Here is a 24,469-nt window from a genome sequence, read left to right on the forward strand (position 1 = left end):
AAAATGGTGAACAAAGTGTATTAACTCTTTTCTTTTCATCTTCTGCCTACCCTGCTGTGTGCGGGATATAGCGTGAAGCTGATTTTAATGAAACTTGGACTATTCCTTTAGTTGAACATTTTTAATTTGGTTTAAAAATAAAAATATAAAAATGTATTTTATATAATTTCTCTATCTTATATTTATTATCTAGCTCTGGTTAGAACACAAAAGCGGCGTTGAGTTACGTGACACAATGTTTCCTCTGCCTACTTCCCCCCGTTTCCCAACCCGTGATGCCATATAATACTTTTTTGTAGCATCACGCCACATTCCCCACATTGCAGGGCAGGCGGAAGGAACATACCCACTTTGGAGGTTACTGTCACAACACAACATCAATCCACGCATGCCATTTCTAAGCACAGAATATTTGATTTGCAATGTCAAGGATCAGAATAACTCGACGTTTCCGAGTTATTTTCGACTTCTTTACACCAGCACCGGTTAAATATACTTTAGTACATTGTACCATTAATGTTGCGTGGAATTTATTCACTTTCTAGCTTTTAGCTCCTGATTTTGTATGTGGATTGTAAAATTAGACGCAGTGCTTATTCTAAATATGTTTTAGGATTAATTTGTTTGGTTTTAGGTTCACGGTGTATCCCGTATATATGGACGAGTAGATAGAGGGAAGGCAAACTTAGTGATAAGACACTCTATTCATCTACTTTTTGAGTGTTTTTGAGTGGCGTTTTTGTGTTGACACAATAGCGAGGAAAGCGAAATGATTCGTAACTTCAAGTGGGAATCGAACCCACAACGTTACGTACATTGCATTTACGACGTTACGAAGATTTTTATTATGTTAGGTAGCTTATTATATTATATTTAAAAAATATTTTTTATCTCAATTATACGGGAACGATCTATAACTCATAGTGATGTGAATAGTTCCACCATAAATAATTCATCGCCACGTGGTTATTACGCACTTGCACTGATATTGGATAACAAATCAACTCTAGTGATGTTTTGAATTGAAAAACGATTGTTGAAAGAAAAATATAAATGTGTTTTTAATAATTTAAGCAAGATTAAGTGTATATTGTTCCCGTTTTAACCCTGTAAACAGTGTATCAAAGCACTAAATTGCCTGTTGGATTGCGTGTTGCGTGGCGGAACCTAACTCTGCGCTTTGACTCGTTAACAGAGCGAAGAAATGAAATATCAGTCAAAGGAAGTAACCGAACACATAACCGTCGCGTTTCCAGTCGCTCACTTATTCCCCTGCGCCATGACGACCTCTAAAATAATATTTTTATTTTACTATACTAAGTTTCATTTAGCTAGAAACACTTAGAAATCATTCTGTTGTCAACTTTAAATTAATAAATTTTATGACATAGCAAGTAAATCGATCTTACTAGAAATTGGTCTAGCAAGAGTTATATATATATATATATATATATATATATAGATAAAATAATTAAATTATAAAGAAAAATACTTACATAACAAATAGTATGATATTTAATTAAATATAGGAATCTCTCTCTAATCTAAATATTAAGTTGTATTCATCACTGAACAAGCATTTAAATCCATACCTATATTATAAATTCGAAAGTAACTCTGTCTGTCTGTCTGTCTGTCTGTCTTTTCCGCAATCAGGGCCAAACCGCTAATTTAATTGTGATAAAATACTCATATAGAGATACTTGAGGGTCCCGGGATGAACATAGGATACTTTTTTTTTTCATATTTGTAATATTTTCGTTATATACCAATATATTAAAATAATTAATTTGACAAGGAATTTATTCCGCCATGTTAATAACAATCGTCGCTACGCGTTGCTAAGCAACAGCTTGCAAAGTTTGCTGTTTTAAGAAAACGTCACCCACAGTGAGTTTGCTTAATGCATAGGTACATGGTGCGCGCCGATATAGATTTATACAAATCTCTTTATACAAATCATTAACAAAAATTAGATGATTTCTATAATTTGATATTCATCCTTATGAAAATAAATATAATAGTCACTTTTAGCATTTCATCTAGATGGAAATTATAGTTTACTGTATAACATTCTAATAAATAATTAAGATGTGACTGATTCCAAATGACCTAGCCTTCGGGCGGTGTAATATGAGTATGACCGACGCGAACGGGCGGACTTTGATGATTTTGTAAATTTTTATAGATTTTCGAATTACTATTATTTTTTATGTAATTATTTGCTGCTTATAATTAATTTATCTCAGTTCGGTTATCTATACCGATGTTATACACTTAAAATATCGTAATTTTAATCATTTGAGATTTTATTTAATATTGTTCGCAAAAATTAATAATTATTTAATATAGAAAAATGTTTAGTACGCGCGCACGGCTTTAACTTTAGGTACTTTTTCTAATATTAAGAATTTCCTTTAGTTACTTTTACTTCTTTTGTTTGTTCATTTCGGTTACTCAGATATTTTTTCTAATAATAAATCTCCACTTATTATTATTTTTTAACTTATTTTAATGATTTAGGCTTATATTTTCGCGGGCGTAGCCGCGTCCGGGCCCACTAGTATGTAAATAAAATCAAAAAATAATTAAATCAGCTTGACGCTGTATCACATGAGCCTGCCCACAGCAGGTTAGGCAGAGGGAACCTAGTGTTATGACACTTCGTTTCCCACTGCCACCCAAATTTCCTTTGAAATGAAAATAATAAATATGACATTTTCTCTCGTGGGAATCGAATCCACAATCCTTCGCGTTGTCAGTCGCACGTGCCCCTGCAACAAGACTGCCTTCATATAATTTTGTTGTCGTACGTACTCGTAAACGTGAAAGTAAATAATAGAATAAGGAAAACTTAGAGATATTAACAATGCGCTTGAACTTTAAGTTAACTAAGAACTTTAAGTTTCGTATGTTGAACTCAAACTTCGAACGGTTTAAAATGCAACGTGGCAGTTAAGTCTAACATTGGTAGTATTTTTAAAAAAATGTTTGTAACTTTACCTACTACTGTATTTTCAAAAATAATATTTTGAATTCTTTCTAAGTTCAGTAAATATTATAGGACATAGGTGATTAAATTATGTACGTGACGAGATGTCCATTTGGTCCTCAGTCCAAATTATGCAAAATCAGAGTTTGTATAATAAGTAAATTTTGAAATATTTGTTTCTTTTTTTTTACTTCTGCACATAGCAGGGTAGGCAAAGGGAACCTAGGAATGTTTTAACTTCCCACAAAAGCACCGTTCCCACAAAAACAATTTTACCCAATTTTCCGAATTCTAGAGGAAGGTACTATATATATACAGAGTGTACGTCCCTTAAAATAATATAATATAAAATATATTATGAAATTAAATGAAATATAAGTATCATAAACATGTTCCTCAACACGCCCCGTGAAGACATCAAATAAAAGTTTACAGTGCAATGAAATGCAACGCGCGTATGATCATAAATTATTCATTTTGCTCTAAATTGCGAACTGCATACTTGTTAAGTATTTTTAGCGTACCTCAAGGCATACTCGAATGCCTCTAGAATTCAGCAGAAGGGGAGGAACGTAAGTTTCTTATTGAGAATTGACTATCTTAGCACTACGTTCCCAGGTTCCCTCTGTCTACACATCTACTATAGGGTTAGCATTTCTTTTCTTTTTTTTTATCGTGAGAAAACAGTTTGAGGGATAAGCCGCCCGAGTCTCGACCGGGTTATATGGGACTCATGGACCGGCAGATGTAGGCCGTTGAATAAAATCTCGTCGACCACTATGTGTATTACTCATGTTAATTTAAAAAATGTCTGATTTTAAATGAAATGCTTGTGAGTTCGAGTTTTACTCGGGATTCTGCTTAATTATTTCCATTTCCCCTCTCTGGCACGACAAAACGTTGTGTTAAGTTCCGCAACTAAGCATGCAATTCCTTAAATTTACATAGAAAGTAGAAAATGATAATATAACACATAACACTGAACAACAAATAATATTTAAAATTTATAAAATTATCCCCAAAGGGGGAATTGAACCCACAATTTAGAGACAGGCGCTACGCCATTGCGACACGACGACTAAGTTTCTTTTTTTTTAGTTTAATGCTCTTTCCCGCATTGGCAGGATAGGCAGAGGGAACCTGGGGATCTAGTATTAGGACACTTAGCTCGTATTTAGACACTTTGGCTCTACACTTTGCATTGCTTTCCGGATGCGTTGCGTGTTGAGTGTTCCAATTCCAGTGACTTTTTCTACTATTTTGTTATTAAGACGCCTTTTAAACCAGTTCAAATAGGTTCGTTTTCTTTTTTTTTCGTACGAAACTCTCGGTGGACGAGCCCGACTCGTGCTTGTCCAGTTTTTTACAGCGAGAATTTATATATCGCCTGTAAGTATTTCAGTTTACGAATAGGAAAAATACCGTCTATAATACCGTTTGAACCCCTGCGCCTTTTTGTGAATTACTTATACTTAAGAAAATTATCTCATATTCCAGTCATAGCATGTGTCTTGAAAAACTTCGTCATATATGAGTATGAAAGCCAGTTACTTCGCGTAATAAGGCCACCGTATATAAACGATAACTTCAAGAAAATATTGATATCGTAATAACCACCGTATTTGAATATGATAGGATTTGAAATGTTCTCAGCAAATATAATTTTACGTGACATTTACTCGAACTAACTTTAGTGTAACTTTGCACTTTGCGTATTTCCTAAGGGAACAAGGTTTTTGTGTCGATTTTGTTTATATAAATTTTCGGTTTTAAGATATAATTTGTATTTAAATATGTTTTTTTTGCTCTACGCTATACACTACGTGTAAGGAGGGATCAAACCCATAACCGTCGTGCTTACAGATTTTTGTTTGAATTATATAAATAAACCTAATTTTATTTCATTTGTTTAATTGGCCATTTTGATTTTACCTGCAATTTTCTCTACGAAATAATAATTCTGCTAAGAAAATAATAGCACTTAGCTTTCTGTCCCTCGCCTACAACGATGGAGGCAGGTAGAACATAGTGGTAAAACACTTCGTTTCCCATTTTCACTCATTCGTACCAATTCAGAATCCTCTTAATACGCAAATAAATAATATTTCAAATATGTAATAACATTATGAGTAGTTTTAAGCATTAATGAGATGTGTCCATTAGCCTTTGTACCTTTTTTAATGAAGACGTATTATTCTCATCATACTTTGTATACATGAAAAATATTGAATAAATCCTTTTGAATAACAAAACTTATATAATTTAGAGCCATTGAGGTATCGTGGTGAAGTAGGACGGCGTTTAACGAGAAACGCGGTGGTTGTGAATTCGATTATTTGTATTTTGCCGCTCTGTTAGGCAAAGTACCACCAAGAGCTCCAAGAAAAAAGTGTAAAAAGAACGGTGAAAAAAAAAAACTCTATCGTTTCTAGTATATAAAATACAAAGCTTGTAAGAGAGGCAGGGAGAGACCTTGATGGACGCCACGAAAGGTATATATGAAGAGATTGATGAGAGTAGACGAAGCGAAAGAGATATGCAGAGACCTTAGCGTTTGGCACTCTGTCCTTTCTGGCTACTCCATTATGCATAGAATGTGAGGCGTGAAGCGAACAATTAATTTTAATATTTATTTCAACAATTCACACGTGTTATAATCCGAAACTCAACCCTTATTAAGCCTACTTTCATCACTATAAAGCGTTTAATATTTACAAAAGCTTTCAGATTCATTTATTATAAATGGAATGTCGTTAAAATATACTAAATTTCACAATTTAAAATGTTTATTAATCATAATGTACGTAAACGTAGATAATATGCGACATACATATTGTTCACGCCTATTTAGTTGGTGTTCTGTACGTTTAATGCCCACCTAAAGAGACTTTTAAGTTTATTGTATCCCACACACAGCAGAGTAGGCAGAGAGAACCAGGGAACCTAGAGATAAGACATTGCGCTGCCCACTTCCCACCAAATTCTGAGGAAATTGCGTGTTGAGTGGCGTAACTCACACCGCGCTTTGCCTCATTACAAGAGCGAGGAAATGATAATAGTTCATTTCCACAAGTGGGAATCGAACTTCCAACCAGTCACGTTTATTATGTTTTAACTGGCACTCCGGCAGGTCCATAGTGTTTTTACGAGGCCTTCCTTTAATATCGTTAACACTGTGTTCTGGAAGGTTAACCATACCTTACGATTTTAAGACGAAACAATTAAAAGAAACACCTCATATTCACACAAACACACAAAATGTAGGTTTTAGTACTACGAATTGTTTGCTTTGTAGCTCTATAAAGCTATTTCGAGTTATGTCAATAATAGCATGGCGTGGCGCAGTAAAATTGACAAGTACATTTACAGTTGTCGTTGGTTCGATTTTCGAACGTAATTTACGTATTTATTATTCCTTTATGTGTTTGATATTGAATGTAAGTACATTTTTGTCATTTTTAAATAAGCGGAAAGTAGAGAATGAGAGAATAGAGTGACTTAACACTAAGTTATTTATGCCTATCATAATAAACGTTTATTGATTCCAGTCGTGATTCAAGAGCACAAGCATGCGACTGTAATTGATAGGTTGTGAGTTCGATTCCGACTCGAGGAAATGAAATATTTAATATTTTAGTTTCCTCGCCCTGGTAACATGGCAAAGCATGGTGTTGAGTCCTGCCACTCAGCAAGCAATTTTCCAGAATTTTGCGGTAATTGGGGAACGGAAGCACTTCGTTAACAAAACAAAAGAACAAAAGATTTAAAAACATAAATAGATATACTATATAATTAGATACACAATATTAGTTATAATTATCTTTTAAAGAACCCACTCTTGTTCTGTAAACATAAATAACTACCAACTAACTATCCTTAATGTATCTTCCATTTTTAGCAGAACAAAGAACCGAAAATAAAAATAATCCTAACAGGAAGATAAAGTGTTTATATTTGACTAAAGAGTGGACTCTGTTTGCTTGTCAAATATATAGTATATTTGGTAAATAAAAAAAAATACGAAATAATAAAATAATATTTAGTATAAAGGCAACTATCAAAAATAACATTTTCCACTAAAAAATCTCTTTGAAGTCAGTCGTGGCGTAGAAATACACCCTTGTATTTGACGAGAGTGTATGCAAGAAAAAGAGATTGATGACAGGGGATGAGAAGAAAGAGATATATAGAGACGGTAGCGTTTAGCGCTGAGTTTAAAAGAAGCAAATTTAGCCGTGCCTCTATTATTAATATAAATATAGCATTTTTTGGTACAACTGGGTAAACAACTAGTTGCTCTGAAGCCATAGAATCTAATAAACATAAAAATCTTTGATGTTTCATTTTCTGTTGCGTTTATTTTTCTTATTTGAATTTCTCAAGAAATTATAGATTTTTGTTATCGTTCTTATAGTTTTGATCGATTCTCACATATGATGACATATAGATTACAAACTTCTATATTATTGTAATTAAAATGGTTTAAATTTTACAGCTATTGTAAAAAGAAAAAGAAATTGCGACGGTATTGGTTTAGATTCTTATTCTTTGGTAACAAGACTAAACACGCAACAGAAAACACCTTGAAATTTAGATGAAAAGTGGGGAACGGAGTGTTTTATCATTAAGTTTTCTCTGTCCTGCTACATGCGGGATAGCAAATATAGAAGAGGTCAGATAACAGAGACGAGTATTAATGCAATTTTTAAAGAGACTTTTTAAACTTACATTTGAGTCGTAATTTTTCAAGCAGTGTTCTGATGCATACAAGTTTATTATTATCGCTTTGCTGCAAATTGCAAAAACCTGTAAAATAATTTAAATTCAGTGTAATCAAAGTCAAACCATTGCGCCATTGCGCGATATTTCATTTATATTTATTTCCACGTTCTCGTAAACTAAGCGTTGCGTTAAGTTCCGCCAACCGCAACACGAAATGTCTCAAAAATTGTACAGAAAATGGATTAAGGAGTATCTTAACCCCTCTGCCTACACTGGTATGCGTGACAAAGCATGAAACACGTGACAAAGCATAAAACACGTTCTTTTTGGATTGACTTCTGCATTCTATTATATACTTACCATTAGTTTACGTACCATTTAGCTTTTAATACGGTTATTACAACTTTTATACTAAAGCTTTCTTTCTAGGAAATTTTCACAAAGCTCTTTACAAACAATGTAAAAACTACTCAAAGTTTATTGCAACGAGAAAAATGTAATAAAAATGAACTACAAACTTTTAATTTTATTTAGATTATTTTGGGGCCAGTCATGACACGGTGCCACAAATGTGCAATTGTGAACGTGACATTTCCTGGGTTCGATTCACGAAATATTTAAAATTCTCATTTCTTCGCTCTGGTGTCTATCGCGAAAGCGAGATCCGCCACTCGAACAGGATCTCAACATCGATCTCACAGTTAAGAGTGGTTTATAAACAATTCCGAGATCTCTTGAATTTATTACGGGAACGGATAACGGAAACGAAAAAAAAATGATTTCCAATTCTATTATTCTATTTAGCTAAGTTTTTATTACAGACATTAAGCAGGGAGGCCAATGATAATCCTTATTAATGGAATCAAATTCGAGTTCTATAAATTTTTAGACCCGGTCCATAAGTTAAGCCCGGAAACCATTCAATGTATCCTGTAAGCTCAGTTAAATCTTTTCACAGTCAATTTAGCTAATTTAAAAGTAATTTACTAAATATGGAAAATAAAACTGTTTCTTTCGCTATTTCGAAATATGAATAATAAGTAATTCATGAAATCTACAACTTATCCAACACATTATGTATATAAAAGTTATTTAGAACCTCTTTATTTATATGTTGGTAAACGTCAAAACAAAGTTATGTATGTCCTGATAGCGCCATCACGATCAACAATAGCGTCCATTAAAGCTCTCTAAAAATTAATTGGATTCGATCATTCCTGAAAATTGTTTATAGAATATAAATGTATTTTCACTACATTTTGAATTTTCATACATTTTTTTAAGAGTATATATGATTCTTTTAATATGTATCAGTGACAAGGAAACTTTAACATTTTTTTATTAGGTTGACTTGTAAGTATGTAATTAAATCTAAGAAACTGAATTTGACTTACTTCTAATATATTTTATTTCAAAACTTGTCAGATATAATATATGTATAGCTAAGGTGATGATAATATATGAGCTAATGATGGAGCCAGGATATCAAAACTCCTCGGAGGATATAAGTAAGCAAAACACATTCTATATACTTGCAGTATTTTATGTGGAATAAAGTGTGGGCAAAAAAAACCCAGTGCTAAAACACTCCACTCGCTCGTGCCACGATCGATTCAATAATATTAAAATATATATTAGTACAAATCAGTAACCCTTTTTAAAGCAGTTTAACATATACATATGTATTTAAGTGGTTATTGGTTTTTGTAACCCATTGTGTAAAATGTGAATACAGCCTTGAATGTTGACCCGCCTATAGAAAACTGGGAAATGTGTTATTAATACGAGCTATTCAAATTTTTCCCCATAAATTATTGAGAGCTTATTCATTTTGGTAATTATTTTTGTTAGGATAGGATAGGCGTGCCAGTAGAGCACAAGGATATTATGTTGTTTTAACCTAATTGAATCTATTACAGAACTTACAGCTCGTCTCCACTACTAAAGCCTTATACATATTATATTAATGGTCGGAATGATACAATTTTCTGATTTTTTTTCAGCTTCACATTGCATCCTGCACACAACATGGTAGGCTGAGGGAACCTACTGTTAAAAAACTCCGTTCCCCACTTTCTGCCGAATCCTGGAGGCATTGCATGTTGACTGGCAGAACTCAACGACGCGCTTTGCCTCGACACCAGAGCAACAATAAGCGCAATATAAACGTAAATAAATATTTCACCTCCTCGAGTGAGGATCGAACTCACAACCGTCGTGTTACAGTCACACTCTTGTGACCCTATTAAGTGGCTGATTATTGTCTACCAAATTAGTCAGAGAGTTTGATGGTCAAATAAAAAAAAGTTATCAGGAACCTCTTTCTGTAAGATAGCATAAAATATCAGATAATTTTTAGGAACTTTATTCATAACGAATTACTAAAAATATAAATGTATTTTATAAATATATTAACGAACAATAATAAATTCAATTCTCGTAAAAGGAGTTCGTGTTTCGATAAAACTCTTTCTCAAATTGATTTAGGGTTATGATCAAAGAATCTTTTTCCTGAATCTAACAAAGGCGTTCTTTCGTGTTACTCTATTTTTACTTTTATTGTATTTCGTTTGACATTAAATATTACATTTATTGATTTTAAGTTACTATAGCTTATTTTTTGAACCTTGTACATAATGTGATGCGTTAAATGATTTTCTGGTAGAATTTCTGAACTGGTAGACAAAGCTCGGCGTTGAGTTCTACCACAATGTCTCAAAAATTGGGTAGAAACTGAGAAAACAAGTATTATATCACTAATTTCCTCTATTTACCTTATCCTATGAGGGTAGTTAGTAGGTAGTTAGTAGTTTAGATAGAAAACTAAAGTTGAAAGGAAGATGTAAAGATAATTTTTAACCTTTTGTATCAAAAATTAAATAGATTATAATTATATTATATTTGAATCTGTATAACTGCTCTCATATAATACAGTGTGTTTCTAAAACAAAAAATATTTCAAGAATGTTCCTATACATCGTTAATAAGGGTTTATAAACACGGCACGTTAAGACGAGATCCCCAAATTTTATCTACCGTGAAACTGCAAGCAAATGCTCCATAAATGTGACAAATTACGGTTTTATAGTTGCCTGAAGAGATAAATAAACCTAAATGCCTACATGTTTTCTAATGTGCTAAACAAGTAGTGTGTCAAGGTCGAATTTACGTAACTTTGTAATAAGACTGAGTGATAAACGATTCTGTTCTCCACTTAATCCTAAAAATAGAGAAATTGAATATTATTTTGGAATTGATTCCAGTTTGAATTATTGGTATTTCCTCCTTTTCTGTTTTAGTGTCGGGAAATTATCTTAATACTAGCTTCTATCTCTCTACAGCCATCTGTCCAGCATACACTTAGCTATATTAAGCTTAAACGTAATCAAAACAAGTGAGCACCAAACCCACAACCATCCTGTGTATGAACAAACATAACAACGAATGTAGTACATAAAAGCAAGAAAATATAAGATAAGAAATTCCACATGCCATTATTACTAATATGTCGAGTTGAAGTTGTTTATAACTCTGAAAATTGCGCTTTAATATTGTGTCGCCTGTACTTTTGTCATCTTAATGGATGAATATACGTATGTTCGGATAATTATTATTATTTCTTTTTTTTACTAGGCTGCCAAAGGAGGTTGTTTTTAGTTTTTTGTATGTTTGTAAATTTCTTTATTACTACGGGAAACAAAAATAACATATTAAGAATTAAATATGTGACGCTGGCTAATAAGCTGGCTTAGGTCGAACATGTGAAGTTACACCTACGCTCCACATATATGAACACTCACACAAATGTAAAGCTCAGTTTAAAGAAAATTTTATTAAAAAAATCGACATTTTATATTTTCGACCGTTCTTAGTATTGCCATTTTTTATTAAAAAAATATTAAGAATAAAAAAATTCAGGCTATAATCAATGAGGTCAGCATCTGACTGCACTGGTGGTGGAATATATTCAAATTATTTTACCTTGCTATGTGTTCGGGATACAGCGTGAAGTTTAAAAAATATATATTTATAGAACCGAAGAGTCTGTTTGTTTGTATGCGCTTATCTCATGAAACACTATCTAGTCAGTTTATCGAGGAAGGCTATATTATAGGCAGTATAACGTCACATTAATCGTTTCCATGTTATTATTGAATATACCTGCGGTCAGAGCTACCTCCCACTCGTGGAATATGCGGCCACGTGGGCGAGGCCGCGAGGCTCCTGATAAACGCTACTGATTTAATATGGGTTCATTAAAGTTATTAAATTATTATATACTTAATATACGAGTAGATCATTGAAAGAAAGTAGATAAATGTAGAATTTTGTTATTGTGTATAAAGTTAATTGTGTATAGTGTTATTGTGTATATGTTTTTAGCTTTGTGCTGTATCCACAGGTAGGCAGAGGGAACCTGTAAATCTAATGTAAGACACCCCTTTCCCCCTATTAAACCGGAGTGTCCGGTAACTTTATTATTGAGTGGCGGAACACAAGGCTGCGCTTTACCTTATTTCCAGAGCGAGGAAATGTAAATATGGAATATCCAATCCATAACGTTGCGGCCTGGAATTCCGCCATTCAACACGCTATGCCTCCAGAATTTAGCGGAAAGTGAAAAACGGAAGTGCCTTAATGGGAACAGAGTGTCTTAACACCAGGTTCCCACGTGTACAGCGTGAAACTGTTTTTTTTTATAATATTTACAGCACACTTGTTCCACTACGCCACGAAGGCCTCATTTTAAGCTGTTTACTTTTTTCTACTAACCTTAAAAATATGAAAACGTAATGTTAAAATATAATAAACACCCAACAACACGACCATTTTATATTGTCATGAACTTTGCTTATAAAACATACTTTGCTCACAACATTTTAAATGAAGGTATTAACTTTATACTTCTGTAGGTCAAGTCGAGGCAAAAACATAATGACTGAGACTTAAATGCTATTAAATGTGTTTGTTGTTCACAACTTATGTATAGAGAAATGGTAGTAGAGTCATCGTGGTAAAGTGGAGCTCACTCAAAAGCTCAAATATAAAAGTATCCTCAAAAAACCTATTATTTTTTTTTCTATTTATAATATTGAAAAAAATTATAATATTAAACATATGAATAAATATCAGCTTAAATTTAACGTTAACGGTTGTTACTCCCATAAATCCCTTACAGTAAGGGTTAGAGACAATTGTCGAAATCGAACGTAGAGCAATAATACACTCATAATATAAAAAAATCATTAGAAGCCAGTGCAGTTTTTCCATTCTTATCCTTTTAGGTTGGAAGTAGCTAGCAAAATGTTCTAAAACTAGATTCCGCTCTGCCTACCCTGCTACGAAAAAATTGCAAAATGATGACATTATACTTCAAACGGGACACGAACCCACAGTACGCGATCTCTCCAACCTAAAATTAAATCACATCGCAATAAAGTTGAAAATTTTTATCATTTGGGCAATTTCAGCAAACTTCAGTAATAAATGAATATTATACGCAATTTCGGTAATAGACCCTTTTTCCATCTAATAAAGGATCATTTCGAGAATTTGTATGAAAATTGGTCAATTTAAGATGATGGATCAAGCTGTTTATAAAACATGAAAAATATGAATAAGAAAGTATTGTAACACAAGTTCACAGGTTCAATCGTTATTATTTGTTATATAAAATTAGTGTTTATTTTTCATATTATTGTTCTCCACTCTCTACTCTCTGTGTTTCGAGACAACTAAGGGGACATACGATGTAATGGCGGCATAATACGGCATCACCGCCGTGGGGCATAGCATGTAATTGTAAACGAGAGTTTTAAGTTTGATTTTCGCCATTTTGTGCAGTTCCCTTATACAAATTTAGAGAAATCGTCTCCTAATGCTCCCCTACCAACCCTAACCTACCTACATGCCAAATTCCAACTTCAACAGTTGTTCAGTCTGCGCGTTGAATAAGAAGAAGAAGATTATCCATATATTGATAGATAAAGTTTACGCCAATTCAATTATTTTTTAGCAATGAAACGCACAGACAAACAGACGAAAAAAATAAAATTATTGTTTTGGGTTCTATTAACATAGTTAAATGGGGGCAATAACAACTTTTCTAATATCTTCCATGTACAGACACCGATCAGTTACGATTATATTATAAGTATACATATATACATTATAATATACATTATAATATACATTATAATATACATGTATATATCTAGTATACTAGCATCTGAAAATTAAGTTAACATTAAGTTTAAAATAACCATTAAACATACATTGCTTTTGTCAAATATTTTTGCCGTATACTCGTATTATACTTGCGGGCATTATTGTGCATGGCTTTATTGTAATTTAAAGGTCAATATTGTACACGGAATATTTTATGAAACTTATCTAGTAGGTATAAGAGTTATTACTGTTACTTATGGTTCTCGTGAAAATATAGTAAGTAATATACCACTTAAATATTATTTATTAGGTAGATTTTTGGTCGAAGAACTAGTTCTATTAATATTTATGATTTCTTTTAGGCCATACAAGTGATTTTTTTACAGTTTTACACTGTATTTAGTGAGAATCTAGTGTTGTGATACTTTGTTCACCACTTTTCGACATTAAGAATTCAGTGGCAGAACTCAACACACCGCTTCGTCTTGTTATGAATACGGGAAAATATATTTTTTTTAACTAACAGAAGCAAAATTATTCATTCTTATTTATTTGTAATAAAAAAAATGATTCAACTGTCGGATCTAAAAAGTCATCAATCAATGTTTACTGAATTCTGGTTCCCGTTTCGAATGAGTAAGCAATACAAATATATTATAAACTAGCGACCCTCTTGCGGCTTTGCCCGCTTTAACTACTGGATTATTCATATAATGTATGTTTGCAAAGCACTTAAGACAATGTGAAAATTAATTAAACCCTAATGCAAGCCGCATTTTCGTAGTTTCAATAAGGATTTTCCAATTGTTTACACAGCAAGCATTTTTTAGTAGGTATCGTAATTATAAATCTGTGCTACTAATCTTTTCAAGTACTTAATAAAATATATTTAAATGACTATTTTTAGATAGTTAAATGACTATTTTTAAAAGGAAGAAATTATAAACAAAAACCTACCTACTACTAACTACTACAAAAAATGTGAAACCAAATATATCGCGCTTAAATAATACATTCATCTCCAATTATCCAATACGTGCAAACGCATCTAACTAAATATTCGTTTCTATAGAGGCAGCCGGGTTTTTTTTCGAGCTTGTGGTTAATGCTGAAGGGGGTATTGATATGTCAACGGCGGGATGTGTCAACAATTAAATGCGTTTTTCTGTAAAATTATTCGCAATTTCGAAATATTGTAAAAAGCAAATTTTATCTTCGTTTAACGTAGAAAATTAATAAAGTATTTTAAAGGATAAGGATTAATGACATTATGGAAAAATATCCCTCACAATAAAAAATATATTGAAATTATTATTTTTAGACAGAAAAATGATCACTACACGTTATTCTTAAAAGATACGAATATGCTCTCACGGACTTTTTTGTAGATCTTATTAAGAGGAACAATACTCCAGTACATTTTTTTCATGTAGTACTTACCATTAGAGCAGCGCATGCGCGAAAGTGTCTCAACGGGTAGGACTTTATACACATTTATCGTATTTGTGTTAATTTACATAAGAATGTACAAATAATAAACTATATATAAACCTTCTACGAAAAAAACTCGATTTAATGGTGAAGACCGCATCAAAATCCGTTGGGTGGTTTAGAAGAAGAAGAGTTAGAAACAACAGACAGACACGAAAAGCGACTTTGTTTTATAAGTTATAGGATATGGCACAGTTATGAATGACGCTATATTTGCACAGGCATATCATATTTATGTATATTAATAGACACCGTCTATTTTACTTAAAATAATATTTGTGCATTAAATGCCAAATATAGTCGACGGCATTTATTTCCGCCATTTAACACACAATTCTTTGAGAATCCGGTGCAAAAGTGGTGAACGGAAATGTGTTAATGGGAACAGAGTATCTTAACATTAGGTTCCCAGGTTCTCTCTGCCTATCCTGATTCGTGCGTAAACGTAAATAAAAAATAATAATAATCTACGTTATGATACAGATGTAAAATGGAAATAGCTAAGTTACCTCGGGTACCTAGATTGTGCCATGTGTTGTACACAACTCTTACTTATTTAAATTAAATAATAAAACCATTTAACAAAAAAAATCGAACCAATAGTTGCTGAGATTAGCGTGTTGAACCAAACAAACACTTTAATTTTATAATATTAGTACAATATAAATAATGACTTAAATATTGTTTACTATATAAATATTTGCATTTCAACAAATTTCTAATAAATAATAATATCCTTACGTGCACACGTTGAATGCCAAATAAAATTTTACAGCCAATAATGCACGTAATAAATGTGGGAGCTATCTCTGTGGTAGAGATGAAAACTGTATTTTAAGATCACAAACAGATATTGAAACTTTTCTTCAAATAAATTGAGCTTAGCTTCGTAATACCGGAAATGTAAGATCTTCTATATTTTATTGTTAGACTTTAGGGGATAAACGAAGAGGATTGAGTGATATCTCACTGTAGTTTTTCTTATTAAGTGACACAAATACTCAATTATAAAATAAGATTTGAGAAAGAAGTGTTAATTCGATTTCATCATTATTATGTTGAGGTCATCGTTGTACAGTAAGTTTTCCTTTTTCTCAGTTACATTTGCCTATCCCGCTATTTGCGGGATGCAGCGTGAAGCTATCTAATTACTATTAATAGTTTAAATAGTATGTCCTATTAGACATCTACCTATTACAATTTTAAAGGAGTATACGAGCAACATTACTAAAATTTAAATAACTCATCTGAATATCGAGAGAGAGATTTCGCCTCTGCTTCCACTTTGTAGAGCGATGTCTTTGACGATAAGTATAAATATTCAACAAGTCTATGAAGATAAGGTATTTTGGATAGGAATTTGGAATTTGATTTTATCGATTTTTTTGTATAGTTTGGCAGTAATTATTCTTGAACGGATGACTTATTAATTAGTAAAGATTTTAAAATGGCAAGTCTAAATTTTGTGTTCCAATTTTATGGCATGTATTTTTATGTATTTTAACATTTATTAATTATTTTCATATAATAATCACCTATTAAAACTATCTATCTACAACTAACAAAATATATTGGAAGAAAAATAAAAAGATAAAAGTGAAAGCCTGTCGCTACGAAACTAAAGCTGAGCTAAAGTTATTCCAATATCCTTCACCTAGGGAGGCTAAATACAAACTTATTATATCAACGAAGTGCCTTCTCAAAACTATATCTAACAACTAGCCTGTCTTATTAATACCTACTTGGTGGGATAGGATTCGATTACCATTCAGGATATTTTCTTGAGAAATAAAGCTTATAGTTAAAATACTTATGCTTATAGTTTAATTGAGCACATCGTGGCGTAGTGGCATGCGGATGTAAACGGGGCTATTGTGGGTTTGATTCCCAGTCGAAGGAATAGAATTTAATATTTTCATTACCTCGCTTTGGTAACGAAGCATAGAGCGGCGTAGAGCTCCGCCATTCAACACGCAATGTCTCTAGAATTCTGCAGAAAGTGAAGAATAGTATGTTTTATTGGGGGCACGGAATATCTTAACACTAACTTCACATGTTCCCTCTGTTCTGATATAAGTGTAGATTACTTTAAAGATACACCTACACATTGATATCTCGTTTCATTAAGTCGTTATACTACAAAATGAAAATGCTACAATTTATAGCGTAGTTAAATCTGTTTCAAGTTTTAAATTGTTACAAAGTTACTTATGTATAACTAACTGCATGGCGATTTACAAGCATTGTACATACTAAGCATATACTTTTTCTGGATTGAATTAGTTTTTTTATACATACGAGTACATATTATATAGACCTTTTTTAGCTTCACCTTGTATGCCGCAAATAGTACGGTAGACAGAGGGAACCTGGGAACATAGTATTATGATACACCGTTCCCTTCAAGACACTTCTAATCCTTATTTCCGCGGCATTTTGGAGGCATTGTGCATTGAGTAATAACTCAACTCAGCGTTTTGCGTCGTCGCCAGAGCGACCAAATGAAAATATTAAATATTTGAGGTGAGAATCGAATCCACAACCATCACGTCTACAGTCACACTCAAGTACCTCTGCACCGCAATGGCCTCAGGCATGCCTTATCACTAATATATAAATAGCGTCGATTTATTTTTGTAATGTAATGTGACTTAAAAGCTTTAAGTAACAAGTGTTTCCGCGGAGCTTCCTCAATTACTTGCTGTGTGAGAATAACAGGAAATTACGTCCAGCACGTAGGCGATGTACGGTGGATGAAAATAATATCAGTCGATATTATATTTTCAATTTATTTGTAGGACAGTCGTGGTGTAGGTACTCGCAACTATGAACGTGATGGTTGTGGGTTCGATTATCACTCGAGGGAATTGAATATTTAACATTCTCATTTCTTCCTTCTGCTAACAATACCAGAGCGAGGAAATGGAAATATTAAATTATAAGAATATTGCACATTGCAAGTTTGCCTTATGATAAAGTGTGGCATATAATTCCGCCACTCAATGCGCAATGCCTCTAAAAAAGGTTTCTCCAATTTTAAGTTGCGCGGTTAATCAAACAAAGTCTACACCTTTATAACATTAGTATAAAATTAGACAAATTATCTATACGTTTTTTACAATAGAATCTAATGTGTCCAACAATAAAGAGAAAACAGAAGTCAATAGTTTTTCCTACTAAGCCAAGATGACGTTGCATAAAAATTAAAGTTGAAAACTAAATAACAAATATTACCTACTATGTTAATGAAAAATGTTATTGTCAATAATTGTAGTTAATTTATGAGATTACATATTTTTATTACATGTTATTAAATATTGTAAATATTTTATTGATAGTGTGGTTGTGGCGCAGTATTGTGGGATTAATTTCCATTTTGGGAGTGAATTATGTCCATTTTTCTATTCTGGTATGAAAAGACGGCGTTGAGCTCCACGAATTCTACGAAAAGTCTCCACTTTTTGTTTTGTTATCGCTTGTTTGTCAACTAAACTAAAATAAATGATTCGGTCAGTCAAAACAAATAATCAAAATTCCTACGAGAAATTTTAAACAAATTTAAATCAATATAAGTTAATTAATATCAATTCAAACATCAAATAAATAGAAGCAATAAGGAGTTTAAAGAGAAGCTAATTTAAGTTTTGTCAAAATATTTAATTATTCATAGTCACACAATCAATTTATTAGGAATTGATAAAGGAAAATAACCTTTCAAGTAAGGGTGTTATTTATTAGAAGTCTGTATGCATTAATTTCTAAAACCGAAGGCCATGGCTTCAATTCTCACTTAGGGATCATTTATTTAAAAGCACACTGTTGACTTACCCAACACAATATGCAATGTCTCATGCAATGTGTCATGCTGTTGAAAGTTTGTATGGAAAAATCTTTAAATTGCCACCGATTTTTATAAAATTTGAAATATATACTCTTAAGCATACTTCATTGATCACGTGTTTCATGGTTTATTAGAATTCACCCCTAAGCGTGCAAATAAGCAGGCGAAGCTGCGCGCGTCCGCTAGTTAGCTAAACTAAAATATACTACTAGATTTGAACCAACTATTAACACATTCATAACACATTCTTCTAGTTCATCAAGTATTTTAAATACACCGCTATGGTAACTTGCTGTAAATGTGCAATAAAAATGAAACGAAGGTTAGATTTTATCTCAGCTATAAGGTATGTCTAATTTCCGATAAGAGCTGACGGTTAAACAACACAATACCATGAAAGCAGCTATTCAGTTTGAAATTTGAATTAATATTACTTTTGTTAAAAGAGATGGATTGATTTCTTGATGTTAATTTCTGTTACTGCTTAAAGAACAAAGGAGCAGAATTTAATAACGCAGTGTGATATATAGAGATATAAGTGTTTCAGACTTAGCTTGGGACTTAGCGCGACAGGTTGTAAGTTCTATTTCATTTAGGGAGCGCAGCGTTGAGTTCCGCCACTTCACACGTAATGCAGGGGAAAGTGAGGAACGGAAGTAAATCATGTACATCTAATGATGCTTTATCAATATTATCTTAATACTTGATTCGTCTTTGCCTCTTTGCCTACCCTCCGACATGAAAGAAAGCAGGAAATAGTTGGTGTGTATTTATTTTTTTCAGAGGCCACCAGAGACTAAGAGACGTATTGTTTTGACGTGTGTTTCGAGAGACGAAGTTTCGAAATATCTAATATTCCCCCAATTGGGAATCCAACTCACAACTATCTCGTTAGCAATAAGACATTTTGCTACTGCGCCATAACGGTTTCAGTTACGTAAAGTAACAAATACTAAAATAATTCAATAAATTATTTATCTTTATATTTTATCCACTTGTATTTTCGACTGAGACGACTTAAACGAATTGTAGAGCAACGTTTCTTTGTGATTACTTTATTGTAAATATTTCTTCTGTGCTTCTTTGCTTTTAAATTCAAGCAATTTCATATTTTCTTTGCACTTGAAGGGTTATATTTCAAATTTCGGTTATAAATGGTTGATGAAAGCTAAACTAAATATGTTTTCATTTTATTTTCAGCTTTACGATTTTTCTCTGTATCAAGGCAGAACAGGCAGACTGAAGAGTTAAGACATTCCGTTCTCTATCTCTCTCAATGCTCGTGGCAACGTGCGTTGGGTGACGGATGGTGAAAAGGTAAAACAGGGCATAACAATTATTTAGATTATTAATAAAGCCTTTATTATTAATATTAGTTTCATCTACAATATTAAAAATGTAGCCGTCACTTATCTACGAAATTAGTTTAATTTGAAACATTTTGTTTCATAAGCAATAACCGCAGAATTTTCTAGTGAATTTACTAGTTTCGGGATCGAGATCTCCATCCTTCAACTCAAAGGATAACTAGAAGTTGGTTAACTAGAAGTTGGGTATTTGTGGAAGTTATCATAATTATGAAGAAATTAGGCGGTATGAGGGAGTGGTTTGAATATGTCTGACTAATTAAATATATACAATCTTTTGTTTTTTTAGAAAGCATTTAAAGATATAACCTAGTGATAAGTCACTTGTGTTTTCCATTTTCTTTTTGAATTTGAGACACTTTCTGTTAATTGTTGAAACTCAAAGCCCTACTTTATCAACTCGAGAAGAGAAATAGATATAATGAATTTTTATACCAACCAACAACCACTACACTACGTTTATATTAAATGCTCTATTGCATATATATATTTTTTAAAGTGTTTTTTATTATTTTATAGTGTAAGCAGAGGTAGCCTAGTGCTAGGACACTCTGTTCCCTACTTTCCGTCGAATTACCGAGACATTGCGTGATAAATGGCGGACGTTAACGCCGCGCTTTGTCTTATTATTAGAGCGAGTAAATGATAATATTAAATAACTCATTCCCCTAAAGGGGAATCGACTCGACAACTATCACGTTTATGTCTCCCTGCGCCACGAAGGCCTCGATTACCGAATATATTTAATGTATAATATAAGTAGATAATCTTATAGTTTTTGAAGCGTAATACTCGTAGCGTAATACTCGAAGCGTAATACTCAGCGTAAATTTATACTATCGTAATGTTTTCCAATACGGCAGAAAGCAGAAAACCAAGCAAAGTAAGATAATAAAAATTATATAAATTGAATCGATTTCCAATAATAAATATTTAAGGTACCCTTTACAGAGTCTTACACCTGGCCCGGGTAAGTGTTACTTAACCCAGCCGATAATGTAATAACGGTTATAGTATCAATAATATATCTCATATAATATCGTTAGCACTTTCAATAGTAATATCATAAAATATAATAAGGAATTAGTAAGCTTGGATGGTATCCAAAAGACGTAACTATTCTTTTTTACTGTACAAGTATGCTTAAGTGCGTATTTTTTTTTCTTTCCACCACTTAACAATGTCTCCGGATTTTGGCAGAAAGGGGGAAATGGAAGTGTTTTAAGTGAGTAGGAGTGTCTTAACACTAGGATCTTAGGTTCCCTTTGCCTAATCGGATGTGCTGGATAAAAATAAAATAAAAATAAAAAAATATTATAAACCTAGATTAGTAGGTAGACAGAACTTAATGATAAAACATTCCGTTTTCTGCTTTTCGTCTAATTTACAAGATATTGCGAGTTGATGGAACGTTGGCGGAATAAACGCCGCACTTTCTCTTGTTACCAGAGTAGGGAAAATGGAATTAATGACAGTTTCGAGTGGAAAACAAACCCGTAACCGTGGCTTTTACAGCCAATAAATCTTAAATTGGGCAAAAAAATTACAAACGGAGCATCTTGACACTAGATGCCCTGTACTAATCTAAAAAAAAAAAGTATAAAATCTACTAAATCTACATATTATGAATTACTTAACGTGTTTTATAGAAAAAAGCAGCTTCACATTTTTTCTCTAACCGAGTAGACAAAGGAAGCTGAACATTGCGTGTCCAGTGGCTCGCTTCATATACCAAAGTGTGGAAATGAATTTTCTTTTATATTATATTCAATATATTTCCCCACGAAATATTTAATTTTTATAATTCCTGGCTCTGATGAAGAGGTAACACGCGGCATTCGGCATCGAGAATTCAATGGAAAGTGGTGAACGAAAGTGTTTTAATGGTAATGGATTCACCTAAACCAGGTTCCCAGGTTCCCTCTGTGAAGAAGATTCTGCCACGTAGGGATTGAACTCACAAGCGTCACAGTTACTGTTCGACTCTGTTCCACTGTGCCATGACGGCAGTATTTCATCATTTTTGTAATTTCAGTTTTATCTTTCCTTTGTCTCTGAGTGTTGTGTAAAAGACACTAATGTGATTTACGAGTGTACGAGACTTACACTGTGACAGAGCGCTTTTATGTATATATTTTTTTATGTTTATCTATATCTCTATATTTTCTATAATATATATATATATACATATCTTATATCTATATATTTTCCATTTTATGTTATTATTAAGTGTTAATAAAACTGAATTATTAAATTGAGTAATTAAAAAAATTTTGGAAATAATAAAGTTTGATTCGCGTTTTATGTTATGGTAAATATTTTCCATTTTAAAGAAAGCTTTATTGTATTAGTATATTTTGTACTTTTTTTATCGTACACAAAAATTACACTGAAATTCCGTGGAATATGGAAATAAAAAACCTTTAATCTTTTTTAACCAACTTCTAAGAAGTAAGAAAAGGAGGTTATCAATTCGACTGTATTTTTTTTTTTTTTTTATTAATATTATTATTATTTTTTATGTTTGTTACCTCATAACTTTTAACTGGGTGGACCGATTTTGATATTTTTTTTTTATGTGAAAGGTATAGCTTCCCGAATGGTCCCATTTTTTTTTGGTCCATGTCTGACAATGGTATCCATGAGAAAATCACATAAGTCTTAAATTTGCATTATGCATGTGCGCGACTAATAGCCGAATAACTCAATGTCGCGCCAACCGATTTTGATGATTCTTTTTTTATTTGAAAGGATACACTTCAAGGATAATTTGGTGAAAGTTTGGTTAGGTTTCGATTATGGAATCCGGAGAAAATTGAGAAAGTTTGTTTTTTTTGGTCAAAAATTAATTATACTGTAATAGTTACAAGCAAAAACTTTTTAAATTGATGTCAGAAGTGAGATTCCTGATCGTTGCATTTCTTTTCAACCAATCTCAAAAAAGAGGATGTTCTCATTTTCAACCAACTTCAAAAAAGGGAGATTCCGAATTCACCCGAATACTTTTTATGTTTGTTCTTGTCAATATACCAAAATGTAACTTTGCACAAAAATAATAGCTAATTAAATGAAGTTTTACATAGAACAATCACAACCACTCGTTGACAACCACTACCACCACCATCACCACTCGTTCAAGAAGCATCATTTTAAGATCTACCCATCACTAAAAATCGTAAAATAAATTAATTTTTAACAAAAAGAAAAACCGACTTCTAACAACGAACTAAAAAGTGAAAAATAATTATATAAAGATTTTGTAATTTTGAAGTCGGTGTCAAACTAATGCTACAACACCTTCACTACAATATCTAATTACTAAGCCTGTTTGTTTTACTTGGCACTGACTTGAAAATTATAAAATCTTTATATAATTATTTTTCACTTTTTAGTTCGTTATTAGAAGTCGGTTTTTGTTTTTGTTAAAAATTAATTTATTATATGAGCTAAACTATAACTAAAAAAATATAGCTGAGTGAAGCTACTATCTTAGTGCAAGGCAACTGACCTCAATATTGACACGAGCAACTGTTGGTTTTCTTATCGGCTCTTCTCAGCAGAACTGTCTTTCAATTCATTCTACGAATTAAAACTGTTTACAAAGGTAAAAACTGCAGGTTGAAATGTTTCCAGCTGTCGATTGTGAATTCAAATCCCACTTGATCCCACCCCACTTGCGTAGTGTTTCGAAAAAGTTTAAAATATAAAGACCGAAAACCACCAAGGTTTAATAAAAAATTGCAGAGTCACAAAAATACTAATCTAAATATTTCTTTCCAAAAATTTCTCCTGAGTTAACCACTTTTAGTATGATAGATTAACAGAGTCAGCGATAAAGCTGAAAGCTTTGACTATTTGGAATTAAAAGAAGCTTAAATGTATTTGAAA

At 32.4% G+C, this 24,469-nt stretch overlaps 1 protein-coding gene across 1 annotated transcript in view; it reads right to left on the reverse strand.

The window, feature by feature from the left end:
* LOC146533350 (orexin/Hypocretin receptor type 1-like) overlaps positions 1 to 24,469 on the reverse strand; it is a 73,063-nt gene that overhangs the window by 47,522 nt on the left and 1,072 nt on the right. The window lies entirely within an intron of this gene.

The sequence above is a fragment of the Heliconius melpomene genome, chromosome 12, assembly GCF_056956725.1.
Source record: "Heliconius melpomene rosina isolate 202511_hmr_F chromosome 12, ASM5695672v1, whole genome shotgun sequence".
Lineage (NCBI taxonomy): Eukaryota > Metazoa > Arthropoda > Insecta > Lepidoptera > Nymphalidae > Heliconius > Heliconius melpomene.